The sequence below is a fragment of the Chinchilla lanigera genome, unplaced genomic scaffold, assembly GCF_000276665.1.
Source record: "Chinchilla lanigera isolate Chin_1 unplaced genomic scaffold, ChiLan1.0 scaffold00131, whole genome shotgun sequence".
Lineage (NCBI taxonomy): Eukaryota > Metazoa > Chordata > Mammalia > Rodentia > Chinchillidae > Chinchilla > Chinchilla lanigera.
In genome coordinates, this window is record NW_004955532.1 from 966,668 (window position 1) to 988,861 (window position 22,194).

At 38.7% G+C, this 22,194-nt stretch overlaps 1 protein-coding gene across 2 annotated transcripts in view; it reads left to right on the top strand.

Moving 5' to 3' along the window:
• Positions 1-22,194, top strand: part of Arih2 (ariadne RBR E3 ubiquitin protein ligase 2) — a 74,871-nt gene that overhangs the window by 32,919 nt on the left and 19,758 nt on the right. The gene's annotated exons all lie outside the window — the stretch shown is intronic.

Genomic DNA, 22,194 nt, shown 5'->3' on the forward strand with positions numbered 1-22,194 from the left:
TTTCCTAAAACTCTTAAAACGTTTATCCCAAAGGTAGATGGTTCTGTGTTAGAAAGGGTCCTGAATGACTGTTGTGTTTATAGTTTCCTTCAGTGGCAGGATTTTTCTTTCTCTGGTAATTCACTTTTTTGTGGCGGGGAGCTCAAAGCTTGTTCCACCGACTGTGGTTTTTTAGAGATGAGAGGTTTGGTGGAAATCAGAAAAAATTTCTGGCTGTTGTTTACTAACAAACTTCTAATGGATTTGGGGCTTGTGAGTTGAAAAGTGATTTCAGTTTGCTTTCTGCTTTGAGACTTAGTGGAGAAAATAATCCACTAAGTAAAGTTGAAACTTAGGCAACAAGTCACAGAATTTTGAGAATTTTGTTTCATTTCTTGGGTTTTTTTTTGTTGTTGTTGTTTGGTTTTTGTTTTTGAGACAGGATCTCACTGTGTAGTTCGGTCTGTCCTTAACTCATTGTATTCATACCCTGGCTGGCCTTGTACTTGTGATTCTCCTGCCTTAGCCTCCTGAGTGCTGGGATTACAGGCATGAGCCAGGATACCTGGCTCCAGATTGCTTCTAAAGTTTCCCTCTCTGTAGTCTAAAACCCAACAACTGTCTCCTTGTAGTGAATGGGTCCACAGACATTCAGAAATTTTGTCTTACCAAGGTAGTTTCCATTTTAAGCAGTTTTCATTTCTTTTGTCTTTAAAACCCCTGAGATTGTGAAAGAAAGTGCCTTCAGAATATGGTACAAAATGCCAAGATAATGAATTTGTGTGTTGTTGTTCAAGTCAGGGACAGCTTGTTAGTAGTAGCAGCTAAAACATTTATGTATATACTTTATTACAACTCTGGGAGAAAATCTGTGGGTAATGTAGAGCAGTGTCAGAGGCAACCCCGCAGTGTTACAGGCTGGAAGGAAAGCTCTTCATCATTTGATTCATCGTGGTATAGGTTTTGAGGGCATAGGGGAAAAGGGAAGAAAAGCAGGGCAGATAGGCCACAGTTGGCCTTTGCTCTGATCCGATCTTTGCCCCTGTGAAAGCCTTCTGTAGACTACCCAGAGACTTGAGGTAACCCTCATTCTTTAATGAACTCCATACCAGTGCTGCTTGCCTTCCATTTTCCAACTTATATACTTACGTTGTTTCTTAGTTCCTGGTAAATGAGAGAGGAGGTCTGGAATTACAGACATGTATGGTCATGCCTGTCTTTTACCCATTTTTAAAAATTGAGTTGTGACTCAGTGGTAAAGCATTCTTACGACCCTGGCTTCAGTGCCTAACACCACTACCCTTCCACCTCCAAATTTTAAAATTGGATTATGAGCCTTCTGTGGGTCAAATTCTTGAGTTGTAAGCGTTTTGTGTGTATTCTGAATTAAATCTTTTGTCAGATATGTGATTTGCAAATACTTTCTACCAGTCTGTGACTAGCACCTTCATTTTCTTTTCTTTTTTTTTTTTTTTATTTTAAAGAGTAAAAGAAGGATAACATAGTAATAGGGGGACTTACCGAATTACAGACAAAGTGGTAGGAAATTATCGATGGTTGTTACTTTACCTATTGGTATCTTCAAGACAGTTTCTCAGGAAAACGAATAGACAAATAATAATGAGTTACAGACAGAAGTGGTAGAAATTATCAATGATTGTTGTACTATACTTTGGTATCTTTAAAGTAGTTTCTAGCATTTTCTTTTCTTTTTGGTTTGCTTACTTGTTTGTTTGTTTGCAGGGAGGGGGGATCAGGATCTTGCTATGTTGTTCATGTTGATCTTAAACTCACCCCAATCCTCCTGGCTCAGCCTCCTGAGTGCTGGGATTACAAGTGTGTGCCACCACACTTGGCTTACTTTCATTTTCTTCATAATGAATTTTGCAGAGTAAAAGTTTAATTTTGATGAAATTAATCTTTTTTTTTTCTTTTTTCAGTGTTATAGCAAAGAAATGCTTGCTTAAAAGTAAGGATGCACAAATTTTCCACTCAGAAGTGTTACAGTTTCGATTTCACACTAGCATATGTGAATTATTTTGAGTTAATTTTTGTGTGGTGTGAAGGATCAGTTTTTGTCTGTTTTGTATAGTCTTTCAATTATTCCAGAAACATTTGTTGAAAAATTGTCCTTTCCTCAGTAAATTACATTGGTATCTCTGTTGAAAATTGACCATAGTTTGTGAGTTTACCTCTCGTCTCTGTTTTGTTCTGTTCATCTGTATTTGTCCTTAAACAGTGCACTCCATTTTTTTTTAATTAATTAAGCTTATTGATACATTTTGTATACCTATAATGATCACATTCATCATAGAGAATTTGTGCCTGTACACTATTTATATTCATTCTTTCTTTTCCCCATTCCCTTACGCTCCCTTCAACCCCTCTCTCCCTCCTTATTTACAAAAGATTTGTTCGATTTTTCCTTCTTTTTTCATTTTTCTTTTCTTTTCCTTTCTATCATTTCCCCCTGTTCCCTCCCTGGTCCCCCTTCCCATATAAACATTTTCTTCCTATTTCAAAATATTTAGTGAGATGTGGTAGTGTACTCCTGTAATTCCAGCACTTTGGAGGCAGAGGTAGAAGGATCCTTCCGAGTTCAAGGCCAGCCTGGGTTACATAGTAAGTTCAAGGCCAGCTTAAACTGTATAGTGAGACCCTGTGTGAAAAAAACCAGTATCTGTTATACATTTTTGTCCTTACTTACACTTTGTTTCTCATACCACAGAAACAATGCGGTATTTATATATGTATGTCCAATTTATTTCACTTAAGAGTATGGGTTCAAGGTGTGTCCATTAATCCAGAAATGTCTCAAGTTTATCCTTCTTTATGGCTGAGTAATACTCCATTGTATTAAAAAAAAAACCCTACATCTTTCATACATTCACCAGTTGATGGGTGTTTGGACTGTTTCTAAGATTTAGGTTTCTTTTTTTTCTTTTTTCTTTCCTTTTTTTAGACAAGGCTTCACTCTGCAGTTTAGGCTGGACTTCAACTCACTTTGTAGCCCAGACTGGCCTCAAACTCACAGCAATCCTCCTGTCTGAGCCTACTAAGTGCTGAGATTGCAAGTGTGTGCTACGATGACCAGCAATATAGCTATTAAAAATTGCAGCTATAAACATGGGTGTGCATATATCATTGTGATAAGAAGCTTTTAATTCTGGGGAAGATACCAAGAAAGGGAAGAATTGGGTCGAATGGAGCCTTAGTTTTAGATTTTTGAAAAATCTCCACATTGAATTCCATGGTGGTTGCAGCAGTCTACACTCCCACCAATAGTGGAGAGGGTTCCTTTTCCCCCTGCCAGCATTTGTTAGTAGCAGATTTCTTGATAATAGCTATTCTTTCTGGAGTGAAATGGAATCTCAGCTTGTTTTAATTTGCATCTCTCAAATGACCAGTGATGTTGAACATTTTTTCCATATATTTATTTGCCGTTTCTACTTTATCTGAGAAGTGTATTCCTTTCAAATGTCCATTTTTTGAATGGGGTATTTAAATTTGGGGGCTCTAATATTTTGAGTTCTCAAATATTCTAGATAATAGTCCTTTGTCTGAGGAAGAGCTGGCAAAATTTTTTTCCCACACTGTGGATTGTCTCTTCATTCTGTTGGTGGTTACTCTTGCTGTGCAAAAGCTTTCTAATAAGATGAGATCCCATTTGTTGATTCTTTGTGATAATTCCTTTGTGATTGAGCTTTTGTTCATAAAGTCTTTGCCTCTATCATTGTTTTCAGGAGTTCTGCCTATTCTGTCTTCAAGTAGATTTAGTGTTTCTGTTTTAATATTTAGATCTTTGATCCATTTCGATTTTAGTTTAGTGCCTAGTGAAAGATACAGATCTAGTTTTGATCTTCATCATGCAGAAGACCAGCTTGCCCAGGACCACTTATTAAAGAGGCTGTGTTTAAAAAAAAGAGAGAGATTGTCTTTCTTTTTTTTTATTTTTATTTTTTTCTGGTGCTGGGAATCGAACTCACGACCTCGCACTTGCCAGGCAGGTGCTGTGCCGCGGAGCTAAATCCCCAGCCCCAAGATTATCTTCCTTCCAGTGAAGGTGTTTTGGTCCTTCTCAGAGATAGTATATCTAGAGTTGTTTCTGCATCTTCTCATTTGTTCCATTGATCCTTGAGTCTGTTTTTCAGTCAGTACAGTGCTGTTTTTATCACAGCAGCTTATAGTTGTAAGTCAGGGATTGTGGTACATTCTGCCTTATCTTTGTTCTCCGGAAGTTTTTGCTCTTCTAGGTCTCTTCGGTTCTAAATGAATTTTAGGATGTTTTTCTCTAATTCTGTGAGATATGCTATTGGAATTTTGGTCAGGATTGCATGAAGTCTGTGTATAAAAGTTTTGGAAGTATGGCCATTTTCACTATATTGGTACTTCCTACCCAAGAACAAGGGATAACTTTCCATTTTCTGATACTATCTTCAAACTCCTTTTTCAGAGTACTGTAGTTTTCAGTGTAGAGGTCTTTTATTTTCTTTGTTAGATTGGTTTCTAGGTATTTCATTTTTTTGGATGTTATTGTGAAAGGTTTTTCCCTAATTAATCAGTAAGTGTGTTATTCATGTACAGGAAGGCTATTGAGTATTGACTTTGTATCCAACTACGCTGCTGAATTTGGTTATTAAATCTAGAAGTCTTTTGCCGGACATGGTTGTACACGTGTGTAATACCAGCACTCAGGAGGCTGCGACAGGAGGATTGCTTTGAATTCGAGGCCAGCCTAGGGTACAAAGTGAATTCAAGGCCAGCCTAAACTGCATAGCAAAACCCTATCTCAAAAAGACCAAAAAAATCCAGAAGTCTTTTGGTCGAATTTTTTGGTTCTTCTATGTAGAGTGTCATGTCATCTGCAAATAATAATAATTTAACTTCTTCCTTTCCTATTCTTACTCCTTTTGTTTCCTTCTCTTATCTAATTGCATCTATTGTTTCCAGAACTATATTGAATAAGAGTAGTGATAGTGGACAGGCTTGTTTTGTTCGTGATTTTAGAGTGAATGCTTTCAGTTTTTATCTGTTTAGTATGATGTTGGCTGTTGGTTTGTCATAGATAGCTTTTATCAGGTAGAAATAAAAACCATGTATTCTAATTTTCTGTAGGGTTTTTTATGAATGGGTGTTGGACCTTTTCAAACACTTTCTTTGCATCTGTTGAGATGATCATATGATTTTCATCCTTCCCTCTGTTCTCCTTTTTTTTTTTTTTTTTGTCTTTTTTTTGTCTTTTTGAGACAGGGTCTCACTATGCAGGTCAGGCTGGCCTTGAGCTCACTTTGTAGCCCAGGCTGATCATCCTACCCTCTGTTAATATGTTGTATTACATTTATTGATTTGCATGATCACAGGGGTAAACCATCGCTGCACCCCTGTGATGAATTCTACTTGGTCATGATGTGTAATTTTGATGATTTGCTGCATTCTGTTTATAGTATCTCCCCCCCCCCCCACCTCCCCCCGGTACTGGGAATCAACTCACGACCTTGCGCTTGCCTGGCAGGTGCTGTGCCACTGAGCTAAATCCCTAGCCCCTGTGTACAGTATCTTATTGAAGATTTTTATATCTGTGTTCATTAGGAAGTGTGGCCTGTGTGTGTTTCTTGGTTGGATCCCTGTCTGGTTTTGTTAGCAGGGTAGTGCTTGCTTCCAGGAATGAATTTGGGAATATTGCTTCCCTTTCAATTTCATTAAAGAGAAGTAGCAGCGTTAAGTCTTCCCTAAATTTCTTACAGAATTTAGCAGTGAATCCATCAGGATCTAGGCTTTTCTTTGTTGGTAAGTTTTTAATTACATCTTCAATTTCCTTTTATTTAGGACTTTTATTTCTTCCTCTTCTTCTTTTTTGGTACCAGGAATCAAACTCAGGGCCTTGTGCTTGCCAGGCAGGCAGTGCACCACTGAGCTACATCCCCAGCCCAGATTTTTGTAACTTCTTGATTCAGTTTTGGTAATTAATATGTATCTAGGAATTTGTCCATTTCTTGTGTGTTTCCATCTTAGTAGAATACAGGTTCTCGGAGTAGGTATGAATAATCTTGTGGATTTCTGCAAGGTTGTTGTAATTTTACCCTTTTCGTTCCTAATTGCATGGATTTGAGTCTTTCCTTTTTTTTGATAACATTGGCTATGGGTTTGTAAATTTTATTTAGTCTTTCAAAGAACCAACTCTTCCATTCATTGATTCTTTTTTTTTTTTTTTTTTTTTTTTTTGGTTTTTCTCCGGTACCGGGAACTGAACCCACGACCTTGCGCTTGCCAGGCAGGCGCTTTGCCGCTGAGCTAAATCCCCAGCCCCTTCATTGATTCTTTGTAATGCTTTCTCCATTGCGTTAATTTCTGCTCTTACCTTTATACTTTATAATTTTCTCCCTCGTCCAAGCTTTGGCTTGACTTGCTCTTCTTTTTCTGGAAGCTTGAGGTTTAGCATTTGGTTGTTTATTTGAGCTCATTCTGATTTTCTGATAGGGGAATTCACAGTGATAAATTTCCTTCATAGGACTGTTTTCATTGTGTCCCATAAGTTCGGGTATGTTGTATTGGCATTATTGTTTAATTGTAGAGACTGTCTGATTTCTTCTTTAATTTCCTCTGTGACCCATTGATTGTTCAGGAGGATGCTATTTAATCTCAATGTGTTTATGAAGTTTTTGTGGTTTCTGTTCATGTTGCTTTCCAATTTCATTGCATTATGGTCTGATAACATGCATAGAATAATTTAAGTTGCTTTTATTTATTTCCTTAAGCATGTTCTATGAGCTAGTATGTGATCTATTTTGGAGAATGTCCCATGTGGAGCTGAGAAGAATGAGTATTCTGATGTTATGAGGTTGAACACTTTGTAGATCGACATCTAAGACATCTACTAAGTTCAGTTATTCAGAAGTTTGATTCAAGCCAGGCATGATGGTGCTTGACTGTAATCCCAGCACTCAGGAGGCTAAGGCAGGAGAATTGTTGCTAGTTCAAGGTCAGCCTGGGCTACAAAGTGAGCTCAAGGCCAGCCTAAACTGCACAGTGAGACCCTGTCTCAAAAAGATAAAAAAAAAAAAAAGTTTGGTTCAGTTCTAATATTTCACTCTTCATTTTTTTGGTCTGGTTCATCTTTCTGTTTGTGACAGTGGTGTACTGAGATGCCCCATTACAGTTGTATCAGTGCTTACTTGATTTTGCATGTCTGTTAATATTTGTTCTATATGCTTGGGTGTGCTGGTTTTTTGTGCATATGGCTTTTTTTTTTCTTTACATTTATAAATGTATAATACATTTATAATTATTTTTTAGGTCTCAAACCCAAAGTGATCCTACAGAACACAGTAACACATTTTTAAAATCTTTTTTTTTATTTTAAAGATGAAAACCCCCCAGAATTTCAAAGCAAGATAATAGGAGATAAACATATGTGTTTATGATTATTATCGCTTTCTTTGGATTGTTCCCTTTACAAGGATGTTGTGACCTTCTTTGTTTCTCTTAATTAGTCTTGGGTTAAAATCCATTTTGTCTGTAAATAGAATAATTACCTCTGCTTTTTTCTGGGTTCCTGTCCCATGGAGTATTGTTTTCTGTCTTTGGACTTTCAGTTGATGAATTTATTTTTTAATTAACTATATTTCTTGTATGTAGCATATTTTTGGATCTTGCTTTTTAATCTGTTCTGCCAGTCTTTTCCTTTTGTTTGGTGAATTGAGCCCATTGTCATTGATGGTTGGTTATAACTGATATGGATTAACTTATCCTTATCATGTTATTTTCCTGTTATTGGCTCCATTTTTGCGCTCTCGTATTTATTTATTTATTTTTTATTTTATTTTAAAGAGTAAAAGAAGGATAACATAATAATAGGAGGGGCTTACCAAATTACAGACAAAGTGGTAGGAAATTATCAATGGTTATTATTTTACATATTGTTATCTATAAGATAGTTTCTCAGGATGCTCTCTTGTATTTAATTGCTTGCCTTGCTTGATGGATTCATTCTCTTGGGGTTCATAGAATTGTAATCCTTGTTATCTTTCTGCAGTATCCTTCAGAACATTTTAGAGTGCTGATCTGGTAGTCATGAGGTGTTCTTTGTTGTGGAAGTATCTTATTTCTCCATCAATTTTGAAAGATAGTTTTGTTGGATGTAGCAGTCTGGGTTGGTGGTTATTTTCTTTTAGGGCTTGAAATACTTCATTTCAAGCTCTTCTTGACTTTGGAGGGTTTGTGTTGAGAAGTCTGCTGTGATTCTGATGCGCTTTCCTTTATAGGTGATTTGCTTCTTTTCTCTAACAGCTTTTAATATTCTGTTCTTGTGTTGAATTTCTGGAATATTGACTATTATATGCCTCACTGTAATTTTTTTTGATCATGACTAATTGGATTTCTGTATGACATACTTACTGTATGTCAAATTCTTTTTCCCTGCCTGGAAGTTTTCGGCCATGACCTCTGTCTGTGATCAGGCTTTTCATGGCATTTGCACTATCTGCTGCTTTTTCATTCATTTCAGTCAATCTTATGTTAGTCTTCTTTGCATCATCTAGCAGCTGTTGGATTGATTTCTTGTGGCCCCTCACTGTTTTTTAAGAAAACATTATCTAGCAGCTCTTGGATTGCTCATGGTACCTTGCTATTTTTAAGAAACCTTTTTTTTTCATGATCACTAACCAAAATCCTGTCTTCTATATCTGAAATTCATTCTGTGCTCTCATTGACTCATTCTGCTGTGTATACTTTCAGTGGAATTTTTAATCTCCTAGATATGTTTCAATCTGTTTCATGGATTGTTTCCTTTCTCTGTTGGGCATTCATGGTTTCCAACGTTTTCCTAGGCTCTTCTATGTTTTTATCAGTATCTCCTCTAGAGTCACTAATTATGGTCAAGATCTCTGTAGTTACCTGAGAAAGTATTTCTGATTTGATTTTTTTCTACAGCCTCTTTCATCTGCTTTTTTACTTCCATTGTTACCCCTTTAGAGCGGCCAGGTGGGTGGCTTTTAAATTGTTCCACCTAATTGCTCACTGGGTTTGCCTTTGGTTAGCTGAAGTCTGGCATTACATCTGTTTGTCTTCTCGGTTTCTTTTCTTCTTTTTTCTTCTGCTTTAGTTTAATTCCTGGGCTGATGCTTATAAATTGCCTATGGCAAGTTGCTTTGTGCTACTATTTACAACCTTTAGGAAATGACTACTTCTCAGAGGTACCTTCCAGCTGGCTTTTGGGTTTGTTTTTTTAGGGGGGCGGTGTTTTTTGGGGGCTTTGTTTTTTTCCTGGTACTGGGAATCAAACTCATGACCAGGCAGGCCCTGTGCCGCTGAGCTAAATGCCCAGCCCCCTGGGTTTTGAGTCTGTTGCAGAATCCTGTCTCTTCAATTTATTGGGGAAAGAAGTTGCTGCCTATTTGGCCCAGCCCCTGGTTCTTTGGTACTGGCCTGTAGTATTTTTTATGATCCTTAGGCAGTCTTAATCTTGGTATACCAGGAAGAACAGCTGGTTAGAGCAATTATGTCACCTTGGCTAAAATGGTATAATCAGCAATGATAGCGTGAAACGCAGCCTAGAAAATGACAAACTGAGGTAACTGTTAATTTGCCACCTTTAACTGTATGAACTAGATCTGTGGTTATATAACAAAGTCTCAAACAAACCAGAAAATTATATGCAGTGAATTAACCTTCAATGTAGTGATTTTACCCACAAGGGAGAAAATTAAAAAGGGGCTGAGGGAAAAATAGAAAAACAGAAGTGTCTGGGTTACTTTTTCTCTCGTTGCTGGGACAAAATACCTGACGCCCAAAATTAAGGAAGGAAAGGTTTATTTCGCTTACAGTTTGTGGAGGTTTTAGTCCATACTTGGCAGGTTACAAGGCAGAGTGGCACATGGTAGAGGGCTATAGCTCATGGCGGCAGAACACAGCAAAAGCAACAAGCACTAAAAGGAAGGAATGGCCACAAGCAGCCTCTTCCTCTCCCTTACATATGCAAACTATCCACCCCAGGGCGGGTGTAGCTCTCACACCCATAATCAATCAAACTATAAAAGCCTGCCCCATGACTGCCTGAGGCTTTGAGGGGACACAGACACAAACCATAACAAAGAGGAAGAAGAGATTAGAAGCAAACATCAAGGAAAAGGGAAGATCATGCACACTTTGGGAAAATGGTGAAGAAGACAGGAGGCAAAGAGAGAAGGGAGAAAAAAAGAACAGAACAGATTAACAACTATCAAAAACTGTGTTCACACTCAAAAACAAGAATAATCAAGAATAAACAAAAGGAAAAAAAGAAAATAGAGGAAAAAGAAAAGAAAATAAGAACTTGAGAAAAATAACATTGTCCATTTCAAGGTGTCTCTGCTGTCACTGGTAGATAGTATGGGCAGACAGAGTCCCAGTCCAAGTTGATTGATTCTAGCAAGGCAGCCCTAGCTTTTTGACAGGGTACTGGATAATCCCAGTGAGCTTGTACCTTTCATTCTACTGAAGTTCAGGCTGGTTTGTGGCTGTGAGGCTGGAATCAGATTTTTTCAACCTGCAGCAGTCTTGCTGGCTTGAACTCGGCTCCTGCTGATTTGGAACTAGGCTCCCTAACCCTGTCACTGGGAGGAGCTACTGGGTGGAACTCACAGGTGTTCTAAGTTTTGAGCTCAGTTGGTCCCTCTCCACAGTGGCTGCCGATCAGTCGCCCTGTCCTAGGCAATGTCTCATCCCACATAACTCACCAGACACTGCAGTCTGCTGCATCCATTCCACTCATGCATTTCTTGGTGGATGCCTCTGGGGTTGCCAGTAGCCACCAAGCAGCCCCTCTCATACAGTGAGCCTCAGCTCACAGAGAAATTGGCACTTGCTACCTCCGTGTTCCTCATTGAAGTCTCTCTCTCCACAGTCCCTATGGGCTTCAGTTCTTACTTTAGATCCTTCCTGGGTCCTTGGAACCTACTTCCTTCTTCTCCTCTTCCTTATATTCCAGTGTCTAGACACCAAATCTTGGAGAGGCTCTTTCTCTGCTGCTCACTACTCTGCCATCTTCCTGGAAGTCCCCACTGTCTTGATTACTGTCACAAGTCTTAAAGTCAGATGGTATAAATTTACAGTTTTGGTCCTCTTTTTCAGGATTGCTTTGGACAGCCAGGTGTGGTGTTGCACGCCTGTAATCTCAGCACTTAGGAGACTGAGGCAGGGAATTGCTGTAAATTCAAGGCCAGTTGGGCTACATAGTGAGTTCAAAGCCAGCCTGAAGTATTTAGTGAGACCCTGTCTCGGAAAACAAACAAAAGATTGATTTGGACATTGTGGACTCTTCACATTTGCACAAATTTTAGGATCAGCTGTTAGTTTGTACAAAAAAGACAACCAGTCTTCACCTTGAAGACTGGTTTTTTTCTTGAACAGAAAATCTTAGGTCTTCTATGGGTTCACAGGAGTATTCTGATGATGGTTGCTCATACTCAGTGACAGTCTCTGGTTCTCAGGACTTGAGTTGGGTATAGTGTATCCAGGAGTTCAGACCTCACAATGTATTGACTATCCAGAGTGTCATTCAGGAAGGTGTCATCTCTACTCCTGGATTTCTTGGGTTTTTTTGAGATAGGGTCTCACTGTGTAGTGCAGGCTGTCCTTGAACTCCCTTAGGTAGCCCAGGCTGGCCTTGAACTCACAGTGCTCCTCCTGCCTCAACTTCTTGAGTACTGGAGGCCTGTTGGTTCTTGTTTTGAATAAATTTGATGAAACTGTTGTTTTTATATTTCTTGTTATCTTACAAAAACTAGTGAAATGCAGCATTTGGTCATCCTGTATTTAAATAATTTTACTGGTAAAATTTGTATAAGGAGAATTGAAATGTTAAATCAGCCTTGCATTCCCAAGATAAACCACACTCAATTATATTATCCTTTCCTGTATAGCTCAGTTTATTTATTTATTTCATTTTTTTAAGCACAGTTACTTTATTGATTTCTTACAATGAAATACTGCCAACTACTATTAGTTCCAGTCACACATCATTAAAAATAAAGGATTCTTCCTTGTTATTTTCAAATGAAGCATTGTATAACAAAGAACTTAAAATGCATCCTGGTTAATTACATAAACTGGTAATTTTTTTAAAAAGCATAGCTAATAATTTGGTTCCTTCATAAAATTGAAATTTAAATATTTCTCCTGACAGTCCCCCCCGCCCCCCGCCAGCTGTACCAGGAATTGAACTCACGACCTCGCACTTGCCAGGCAGGTGCTGTGCTGCTGAGCTAAATCCCCAGCCCCATCTCAGGATAGTCTTGACATTATAATTATGCTATGAGTAGTACAAGTGTGGCACATACAGTTTCATCTAGAAGGGTATGCATCTTACACACCTTTTAAAAAATGTGCATAACAAATGCATACAGTCAGTGCATGATAGAACATATTCCAAATACAAGGCAGCCCCTCAGGCTACTGTATTATTTAAGTTTTGCATCATCATTTATGACATTATAGGTTAGTTACACATAACATACTTTTACACATTTAAACCTGGAAGATACCAAAAACAATGTTGCTTGAAAATGTTTTTCTAGGTAGCCATTTGGTTTGTGTCAGGAGAAAACCATCCTCTAAGCTGTGTCTGCCAGGTCAGAATCCTTAACTGCTGGAGTACCAGCACCATGTGCTTCACAGTGACTGTTCCCACCAGCTCAAATTTATCTATCTATCTATCTATCTATCTATCTATCTATCTATCTATCTATCTGTCTCTTTTTTGGAGACAGGGTCTCACTCTGCAGTTCAGGCTGGCCTTGAGCTCACTGTGTAGCCCAGGCTGGTCTCAAACTCGCAACGATCCTCCTGCCTCAGCCTCCCAAGTGCTGGGATTACGGGCGTGCGCCACCACGCCTGGCTCCACCAGCTCAATTTAATTTGTTGAATTTTTTTAGATTGAGAGTATATGTGTCTGTATTCATAAAGAACATTGGTCTATTTTTATTTTTATTGTTTTGGTGGTTTTTTTGTTGTTGTTTTGGGGTTTTTTTGTCTTTTTGAGATAAGGTCTTGCTATGCAGTTCAGGCTGGCCTTGCACTCACTTTATAGCCCAGGCTGCCCTTGAACTCACAACAGTCCTCCTGTGTCAGCCTCCCTGGGATTACAGGTATGCACCACCATGCCCAGCTTAATGTTTTGGTTTTACTTTTTCATATTTTCGTATCAGTGTTTGCCTCGTGAGTGTGGAAGAAATGTTCCTCCTCCCGTTTCTGGAAGTGTTTGTATTAGTGTTGATGGAACTCATCTGTGAGATCTCTGGGCATGGAATTTTTGCCAAGTTTTTTGATGATGAATTGAATGCCTTTAGTAGAGACATTTGATTTGTGGGGTGGGGGTTGGGTACTAGAATTTGAACCCAAGGACTGCACATGCTCTATCACTGACCTATATTTATTCTCAGTCCTTTTGATTGTTTCATTTTGAATAACCAAACAGTCTTCCTGAGTTTCCCAGCCTGGCCTCAAACTTGAGCATTGTACCCCAGCCTCCCAGATGGGAGGATTATAGTTATGTGCCACTGCTCTGCTTTACTCCTTTTATTGGTAGTTTGTATTCTCTCTTTTGTAATTGTTCTAAGTAGTATTTTAGTAACTCTGTTGATGTTGCAAACAATCAACTTTGGGACTGTGTTCATTTTTGGTTTTTTTTTTTTTTGAAATAGGGTCTCTTGTTTGTAATTCAGGCTTGAATTTACTATATAAGTTCTTAAAACTCACAGCAGTCCTCCTGCTTCAGCCTCCCATCTGTGTGTGCCACCATGACCAGCTCAACTTTGTTTTCCTCCCATAAACATTTATTGTAAATTTCTCTCCAGATGCTATATTAGCTGTATCCCACAAATTTTATTATGTGATATTTTTATTATTCATTTCAAACATTTCTAATTTATGATGTCTGTTTTCACACAAGTTTTATGGAAGTAATTCTTGGGCTAGTGGTATAGCTTACTGGTTGGTGTAGCATATGTGCTCAAGGCCTTCTACTACTAGGAAAAAAACGAGTGCCCAGAAGTAATTGTTTCCTACAAAGAAGGGCGCTTTTTTTTAAACATTTTTCTTTCTTTTTTTTCCCCGTCTTTTTGAGACAGGGTCTCACTGTGCAGCTCAGGCTGGCCTTCAGCTCACTTTGTAGCTAATCTCAAACTTGCAGTGATCCTTCTGCCTCAGCCTCCCAGTGCTGGGATTACAGGCGTGCGCCACCATGCCTGGCTACATTTTTATTTCTATTAGTACATGTTTACAGTATATAATTACATTCATTGAGGCTAGGTGTGGTGGTGCACACCTGTAATCCCATTGCTTAGGAGACTGATTGCCAACTTTGATGCCAGCCTGAGCTATATAGTGAGTTCAAGGCTACTCTGAACTACACAGTGAGACCGTCTCAAAAGAAAGCAATGTACATTCATTGTGGGGAGTTGATACATGGACATAACACGTTAATTTTTTTCATACCACCACCTCCCATCTCTTGGGTTCTTTTTTTTTTTTTTTTTTTTTTTTTTTTGAGACAGGATCTCACTGTATATAGTCCACGCTAGCCTAGAACTTGCATCAGTCCACCTGCTTCAACCTCCTGTGCTGGGATTGCAAGCCAAACCATCATGTTAGTCCTTTTTTGCAAAAGCTCTGTCTCTCTGTTTCCTGTTACCTGTCTTTTATTTTGTTCTTTAATTTATTTATACTTTGGGTTTCTCATATAAGGGAGACCAGGCAATATTTAAGCTTGTGTGTCAGAATTATTTCACTCAATATTAAGGTCTCAAGGTATATCGATTTTCCCACAGATGACTTACATTTATCCTTCTGTAGGACTAAATGAAGTATGATTCATATTTCATTGTATATAAATACATTTTCTTTATCCATTCATCTGTTGATGAAGATATGGGCTGCTTCCAAGATATAGCTATTATGAATTGTACTGCTAAAACATGGGTGCATGTATTACTATATTGTGATGTCTCTCTCTCTCCCTTCCTCCCTGTCTTTCTCTCTCTTCCTCTCTCTCTCTTTTCTTTTAAGACAGGGTCTCACTATGTAGTTCAGGGTGGCCTTGAACTCACAGTGTATCCGAGGCTGACCTTCAACTCCTAGCGATCCTTCTGCCTCAGCCTCTTGACTGCTAGGATTACAGGCCTGTGCTACCATGCCAGCAGCCATTTGTTGATTCTTGATGTTACTTATGCAGTTTGTTGTTACAGTATTTCTTGCTTCATTTTGTGTTCAGAAACTTCTTGTCTATACCTGTGTCTTCTAGAGTTTTACCTTCCAACAGATTGTTTCTCTTTTAATGTTTAGATCTTTGATTCATTTGTGTATATAGTCAGTTTTCCCAGCACCATTTGCTAAAGAGGCTATCTTTCCTCTGGGTTTTTTTGACTCCTTTATCAAAGATCAGATACCTACATGTTCCTGGGGTTCCTGAATCCTTTATTTTGTTCTGTCAATCCACACATCTGTTTTTGCACTGATTTTATCACTGGAGCTTTGTAATACCTTGTATTACTTGAAATCTGGGATTGTGATGCCTCCTGCTTTGCTCGTTTCCCAGGATTTCTTTTGCTCTTCCCAGTGACATCTGATTCCATATGAATTTTAGATTTTTTTCTCCAGTTGTGAAGAATACTATTTGTATTTTCATTGGGATTGTGTTGAATCTGCGTATCAATTTTGGAAGTATGGTCATTTTGGCAATATTGGTTCTGCCTGTCCAAGAATGGGATGTCTTTCCATTTGCTGATGTCCTCTTTGACCTCCTTCTTCAGGGTATTGTAGTTTTCATTGTAGAGGTCTTTCACTAAGTATTTTATTTTTCTTGAGGCTAGTTTGGTATCATTTTCCTAATTTCTTTCCTGGTGGGCTCACCATTGGCGTACAGGAATGCTATTAATTTTTGTGAGTTGATTTCATATCCTGGACATGGCTGAATGTGGTTATTCTAAGAATCTTTTTGTGGAATTTCTTGAGTCTTCTGTGTAAAGGATGATTTCATTTGCAAATAATGATAATCTTTCTTTCCTGTACGTGTCTCTTTCGTTTTTTTCTCCTGCCCAACTGCAGTGGCTAATGTTTCGAGTATTACGTTAAACAGGAGTGGCAACAGTGGTAGTGATAGTGTTCCTGTTTTTAGAGGGAAAGCTTTTAGCTTTTCCCCGCTTAATGTGTTGGCAGTAGGTTTGACATAAATTGTTTCTAACAGATTGAGATAAGACGCTCTTATGCTTATTTTCTTCAGGGTCTTTTAAAAAAAATCATGAATGGATATTGGATTCTTTCAAAGGCTTTTTCTGCATCTACTGAGGTGACCATATGTTGTTTTTTTTTTGTTTTTTTTTTTTGAGATGAGGTCTCTCTGTAGTTCAGGTTAACATTGAACTCACTTTGTAGCCCAGGCTACCCTCAAACTAGTGGAAATCTTTCTGCCTCAGCCTTTCTAATGCTCATATTACAGCATGCACCTACACATCTAGCCCTTTTTCATTTCTAATTGTATTAATTTGGGTTTTTGCTTTCCTTTTTATGGAGTAAGATTGACTCAGGTTTTATCTAATCTGTTTATTCTTTTAAGAATCAGCTCTTAGAGTCATTCTTTCTAATTTTTTTGTCTTAATTTCATTAATTTCTGCTCTAATTGTTATATTTGAATTGTTTTATGTTTTTCTAGGACCTTGAAGTGCATCAGTAGGTTATTTATTTGGACTTGCTGTGCTTTTCTGATGTGAGCATTCACAGCAATAAACTTTCCTCTTAGGACTGCTTTCATTGTGTCCTATAGGTTCTCGTATGTTGTACTGGCATCATTTGATTCTAGGAGTTAATTTCTTCCTTGATTTCTTTTGTGACCTATTAATTGTTCAAGAGTGTATTGTTTAATCTCCATATATTTCCATAATTTCTGTGGTTTCTTTTGCCATTGATTTCTAGTTGCATTGCACTATATGATAATATTGGTAGGATAATTTCAATTCTTTTGTATTTACTTACACATACTCCATGCTTGGGATATAGTTCAGTGGCACAAGTGCCTGCCTGACAAGTGCAAGGTCCTGAGTTCAATTCCTGGTACCAGAAGAAAAAAAGGAAAAACAGAGCATGATACACATACTCCATGGGCTAGTATGTGGTTTATTTTAGAAAAGTTATTTTTACTGAGATGAATGTGTATTCTGTTGTTGGGTAGAACACTGTAGGTATCTATCAAGTCCATTCTTTGAAAGGTTTGGTTCAGCTCTGATATTTTTTGTTGATTTGTGTGTGTGTGTGTGTGTGTGTGTGCGTGTAGTTAATCTGGCTGTGATAGTGAGATATTGAGGTCCCCCGCTTTGTTTTGTTGCTTACCTTTTGTGTTCAGTAGTGTTTGTTTCATGAAGTTGAGTGTGCTGGTGTTTGGTGCATATATATTTATAATTGTTACCTAAGAGGTCATTACTGGTAGAGAATAGTTCAGAGAAGTGCATGGGCATGCTAGAGTCGTTTGGTCTACTGGTGCTCTCCATGTGAGGTGTTTTAATGGTGAGTTCTTATAACTCTCCTCACGTGTAAAGTTTGTGCTTTTAGTGCTCAAGAATAGTGGTACACTTTTAATAAGGTAAGAAATGACCCCGGCAAGAGGCAAAGCCTCTGTAAGAATTATCTGTTGTGATTATATAGCACATCTGGAATCTTACCCTGATATAATGAAGTGAAGGCTCTAGACAGTACACAGGCATATCAGTCAGTTAGGCACTCCTGATAGAAGCAGAAGGACTAGCTAGGAAGAGGAAAGACTAAAAATTGAGCAGTGCAGTGAAGTGGGAGAAGTGGTACAGATGCTTGAGACATGAAGATGCCAAGAGCCTACCTTGGAAGGAATGGGAATATATGCTGTTCACTGCCGAGGTGAGGGTACAGGAGGACAGGTATCTGAACAAGTGCTACAAAAGACATTGCAGAAACCAAGAGAGGTTATTAAGGCACAAGAAACATAAGTGACAGATTCTACCAAGAAGATAAGTCATGGTGATTGGGATGTAGCTCAAAGGTAGAGCACTTGCCTAGGACTACCATCACCACCACCACCCCCAAAAGAAAGGAAAAACAAAACATGAGATTTGTTGAATTTGGCAGCAAGGTGAATTTATATTGCCTCTTGGATATCTTAGTACAGTATATTCATTATCCGCAATTGTGAAGTTTCACAATTGAAATAAAACTTGTCATATTATGAGCCAAAATGAATGAAAATCAGAAATAATCTGTGAGGTTTTTTATTTCTGATTTTGGCAGTTAGACCCACCAAGCTTTCTGAAATTTCACACATAAGTTATCAATTCTGTTTTTCTTTTTTCAACTGAGACAGTGTCCTGTTATATAGTTTAGGCTGGCCTTGAACTCCCTATGTGTCCCAAGCTGGTCTTGAACTCATGGCAATCCTCCTGCGCCAGCCTTCCAAGTACTGGAATTAAAGGCATGCACCACCACATTCAGCTAATTATCATTTTTTGAGAATAGCTTTAATATATAGTTTAATATAATTTGGAGTGGAAATAGGGAAACATCTCTGCTATTGAGCATTTTTGTTTAAATTCATTGCAACTGTTTGTAAATCAGGATCTTGTGATTGTCCAAAGTGGCTGTCAGACAGACTACAGGAGTACAAGTTTTCTGTCTAGACAGGAGTGAGGTTCCTCCTAGGCAGTAGTGAAACCAAATAGGGAATTGGTTTGCTAGAAATAGGGGCCCACTCCCATTGAGAGGGAATAGGAAACACTGATTCTGTTTCTGTTTCTGATTATAGACTCAGATTGCTCTGTAAGTAATTATTTAACACTCAGTTTTCGGACAAGAACTTTTTTATTTTTTAAAGACAGGATCTCACTAGGTAGTTCAGATTGGCCTTGAACACACTATGGAGCCCAGGCTGGCCTTGAACTCTCAGAGGTCCTCCTGCCTCAGTCTCTTGAGTGCTGAGATTACCACTTGAGTGTGGGCCACCACGCCTGGTGCAAGAACCTTTTATAGTTTTATATTCTAGTCTTTTCTTTAGGTAGTGTTTCCAAAATAGAGAAAAAGTACTCATAAGTATAGCTTTTAAACTTCTTGTTACATGTTGATCTAGTAGAAGTACAAGTTTATTCTGAATACAATATTGGTTGTGTAGTGGTAGTAGTAGTGGGGGACAGGGAGTTGAACCCAGGACTTTCACAGTGAACAACATCCGCAGCTCTTTTTTTGTATGTTTTTTGGTTATTTGGGAGAGGGTCTAACTGTGTATTTCAGATTGGCCTTGAACTTACTTTGTGGTGATCCTCTTGCGTCAGCTGCCCAAGTGCTGGGATTACACGTGTGCTTGATGACCCTGGGTCCCAGCCCTTCTGTAATTTTGAGACAGTATCTCATTAAGTTGTGTAGGGGTAATTTGATCAGCCTTATCTGTGGCTTGGGATCACAGGTATATGCCACCATGACTGTGTTACTCTAATAGATTTGGAATAGACTTCTGAATTCTTTGATTGCGTATGTGTAAATACAGTACTAGTTATTTCCTGAGAAAGCTCAGCTATTTCCACTGAGATGGATTTTTACCTTAATGTGGTTTAATGTCATCCATGAGGTTTGTCCTGGCCCTCTTGCCAGAAGACTAGTATAACTCAAAGAAGTCACCACTTCTGGAAAACTGCTTGGCAAGCCAGGCGTGCTGGTGTACCCCTGTAATCCCAGAACTGACTCAGGAGGGTTGTAAGTTCAAATCTTGCCTGGGTAATTTAGTGAGACCATGTCTCAAAATAAAAAATAAAAAAATAAAAAGAAGGGTTGAAGATGCAGCTTAGTGCAGAGGCCCTGGGTTCAATTTTCAATACTGCAAAGAAACAAAACAAACAGAACCTGCTGGGTCAGTTCCCTCTTGTGACCTGAATCAGGGAGGAGCTGTCCCCCTGGTGCTACTTTCACTTAACAGACCCTTTGAAACATCATTTTCTTGTACCTCCTTCTTGGTTAGGGTTAGGATTATCATTACTGGATGGTCTAGTCGTACCACATTTTGTGGCAATTAGTGGTTGCAAGATTCCCTCATATTCACAGTGAATTATTGAAGTAAAGATTCTCTGAGTTTTGACCTACGGGCATGATATGGGCAAATCTCTCATACCTATCTGTGACATAGGGCTCACAGTAGCACTTCCTACACAAGGATGGTGAGAGGTATGTACAGCTGGCACTTGTATATCCTACTATCTCGTGTATATCATTGTATTCTTGGCAGGTGGCAGTAAAAGAATAGATTCACTCCACTGTCAGTATTATAAAGTAATAGTCCTGTTTTTATTTGCGTGTTTCTTTGCAGGGCTGGGTATCAAACTGAGGGCCTCATACATGGCAGGCAAGCACTCTACCCCTGAACTACACCCCTAGTTTTCTTTCATGTTATCTCTTCTCACCAGAACTCAGCTTCACTGGAACAGTCTATCTGAGTTTGTCTTTAGCATACTTATCATCATTTAACTTGTTTTATCAGAGGGCCATGTTGTAGACTGTACTTTTTATTCTCAGACTTTGTTATGGCTATTAGTGCTGCTGAGGATAAGGAATCAGACTAAGTATAGTGTTAAAATTTCTTGACCTTGCTTAAGAAACAGCAATTTTATTTTGAAAATATATAATATCACTTAATAATATTAGCCAGGTGCAGTTGCTCATGCCTTTAATCCCAGCACTCAGGAGGCTGAGGCAGGATTGCCATGGGTTTAAGGCCCTCCTGGGCTGCATAGTAAGTCCAGGACAGCCTGAACTACATAGCAAGCGAGACCCTGTCTCAAAAAAAAAAAAAAAAAATCTATTATTAAGTGACCACCCTCTGTCCAGTCTAGTTCTGGCTACATGTATCCAGCAGAGGCAGCCTGACCATTGTGCTTAGCTTAAAGGGCCTCCTTTAAGTAAGTTTGGTAATAAAGGGAGGTGGCTACCAGACATGGCCAGGGCTCTTTGGCCTTCCTGGGAAGCTCACTGCCTTTGCTGGGACCTGATATCCGCTGTATAGGGAAACATTTAGACGTCAGGACAGAAAGTAGTAGGGTGCAAGGCTGATCAGCCCTCCTGGGTAAAAGAAGACAGAAAAGACTCCAGCAAGGAGCATACCTCTATTATGTTTTTAAAAAGTATTAGTAGCCAAAAGCTATATTCAAAGTTCAAAGTTTAAGCCAAATTTCTGGTCTGTTTTTATTTTGTGATAGTCGTCTGTTGGGATGGATAGTTTTGTTATGGCCGCAGTCAGAAGACATGTAATTGAGGAAATGCAGACCTAAAGTCTCTATGGGCCTCAAAAAGAAAATACTTTGACAACATGTATGGGTCAGATGCCTCTTATCCTATCAAGAAAAGGAAGAGGGGACACTTGTCCTAATTGTAGTAAGACTGTCCTGAGTGCTTTTCTTCAGATGTACTTGCTCATTGATTGCACAGGCTGTGGCATTAATTGTACTCTGGGAAGTGTCCCCTTTAGTCCCTATTTGGGGATCACTTGAACTCTAGGGCTTGAGATCACAGTTGGTTATGGTATCTTCCCTCTTAAAGTTCTCTGTGGACCAGGCAGGCACTGCCCTTGGTAGCTATAGTTGAAGGATGCAGTCCAGGGAACAGAGTACCAAAGTTCTATGTGTTTTTCTGGTTTCCTAGCCTGACATTTGCTGCTTATTTCTTCTTCAGTCAGTAGCATTGTCATCTCTGGGAAGTATGATCTAGGCCTCTAAACACATCTCAGTCTTCCGTGGTCTGATCGTCATATTTATTTATTTATTTATTTATTTATTATTTTTGTCTTTTTGAGACAGGATCTCGCTTTGCAGTTCAGGCTGGCCTTGAGCTCACTTTGTAGCCCAGGCTGGTCTCGAACTTGCAGTGATCCTCCTGCCTCAGTCTCCTTAGTGCTGGGATTACAGGAGTGTGCCACCATGCCTGGCTTGATCCTCCTCTTGATACTTAGGTGTTTTGTAGCTAGCTTACTTGTTAATTAACTAGATATTATGGCTATAACATGTATAGTACTAGATGCTCATCACTTGCTTCTTTAGTACTGAAATGTGAACTTCTTTCTGTGTCAGTAATCATCTATAGTGTTGTTTTCAATGACCAGATAGTAGTCTATTGCATGAATCTGTCGTATATTATCTAGCTCATTTTTCTGCTGAACATTTAGGTTATTTCAAATTTCTTACTATATTA